Here is a 2,031-nt window from a genome sequence, read left to right as displayed (position 1 = left end):
TCGGTCGGGGTCGGGGGCTGAGCCGGTGCCGGGGTCGGTCGGGGTCGGGGGCGAGCGCAGAGGCCCGGCGAGGGCAGGGCTCCGACGCGCGGCGCGACGGGGGATTTGGGGGAAAAGAGGCGGGATGAAGAGAGGAGTGGGGATCGATTTTGGGGGTTAACTGGGCATAGCAGTAGCGCGTTTAGGAAAAAGGCGCTATAGCTACTCCAGGTAGCTATAGCGGTTTCGTGTAGAAACCGCTACCGCTATCTTGACTAGCTGTAGCTCTTTTCTCACAAAAGCGCTGCTGCTATAACACATAGATAACAGTTTTCCTGTTTGTTTGCTTCTATTTTCTTTTCCTTTATTTTCTCTCACTTTTCTTTTCTTTTTTTCCGAGAGCAGTGAACGAAGGGAAGGCAATATATATTGCATCATTTGACGGTTAAATATGTATACAAACTAGGAACATATATATTACATTATTGGACCCATGCATAATAATGGCTAAGTGTGTATACAAAATAGGAACATATATATTACATAATTTGACCGATAACATACATACGGTTCCTCAGCATTGACGTTTTTGTTTTTGAGTCAGCTTCTTTCCCTTCTTGTTCGTTGAAGAATAATTGAGCCCCTCATTGTGACTTTGCCTTTTCCATGGAGTACGATTTTTCTTAGGTAATGTAGTATTGATTCTTCTTTTGACGTATACTTCATCATCATCGTCATCTTCCCTCATTGGGTTGCCGTACTGATCGTAGTCTTCCTCGTTGGCGACTCCATCCATTAATGATGTTCCTTTTGCCTCTCCTCACGACAACACGGCTGGGATTGCGTGGGTCGGTTATGAAGAAGCATTGTGTCACGTGCTTAGCGTGTACCCATGGCTCATTTTTTGCGATAGCGTTCACGGTAGCGCTCTTGGCGTTGGGTATAGTCATAGTAGTGAAATTCCAGTTTTCTCTTTCGACATTCTTAGCCCATCTGACACGGAACATCGTCATGTTGTGCAGTTCAGAGTAGTCAAGCTCCCAGATCTCCTCGACCCTTCTGTAAAATCTTTCAGTTGCGTCGTTCTCGCTGCCGGTCATGCATTCCATCATCACCCCTGAGTTCTGATCATCACTATCCATATCTATGGCCTCCGTGTAGAACGTGTATCCATTGATATCGTATGCCTAATAGGTTAGGAGGTTGGGCGAGGGGCCATGTGCTAAGGCGTATATGAGCAATCCGTCCTTAGAGCCCTCCTCCGGGGGATTAGCAATAATATGCTCTTTGAACAAATGCAGGAAAGTGGAGTTGTGCTCTCTAGTAACTTCGGCGTCCGTCCTGCATACCCCCCGGTCATGATACTTCTTTGCGATAATTTCTTTGTGCAGTGCCACGAAAGGATCTACCTCATCTAGGTGTTGTAGCACTACCAAGTTTGTTATGTCAAAATCGTTGCGTCGATCTGAGAATGCCACTGTAACATTCCGAATTTTCAATTTGGAATGTTATACATTAGATCATCATGCATAACATATTTTATTGCATTTTGTTTTGCGATCCTAGAAATTCTACGCAACTCAAGGACCCACGAAGAGAGTTGGGGATTTCGTTATTTTCATATTTGGGTTTTCTCAAATTTTGAAAATAGGATCATTTGTTTTAATTATTTTCCCTCTAAAAATATTTCATATCAAATATATGAGAGGGGATAATACGACTTCTCCAAAAAGAATGAAATATTGGAGGAAAAATATTAAAAACAAATATTTGATTTTATTTGAATTAGGAAAAGTACGCATTTTTCAAAATTGCATTATAGGCCCAAATAAATGTTCATCTTGTCCAGCTTATTTTTAGAGGACGGGGAAAATTTATTTTGGAATATTTGGAGTCCGTTTAGTATTTCTTTTCTTTCTTTTTCTGCATGTCTGATTTAAAAAAAAACGAACCGGCCTACCGGGCCGTGTCCGGCTAGGACTCTGGCCTGGCCGGCCTTTATAAGCCGGGAGGCCGAGCCCCGCAGCCCAGCCCGAGCCGCTCGCCCGCCCC

The sequence above is a fragment of the Triticum aestivum genome, chromosome 6D (genome assembly GCF_018294505.1).
Source record: "Triticum aestivum cultivar Chinese Spring chromosome 6D, IWGSC CS RefSeq v2.1, whole genome shotgun sequence".
Taxonomy (NCBI): Eukaryota; Viridiplantae; Streptophyta; class Magnoliopsida; order Poales; family Poaceae; genus Triticum; species Triticum aestivum.
This window is presented reverse-complemented; position numbering follows the sequence as displayed.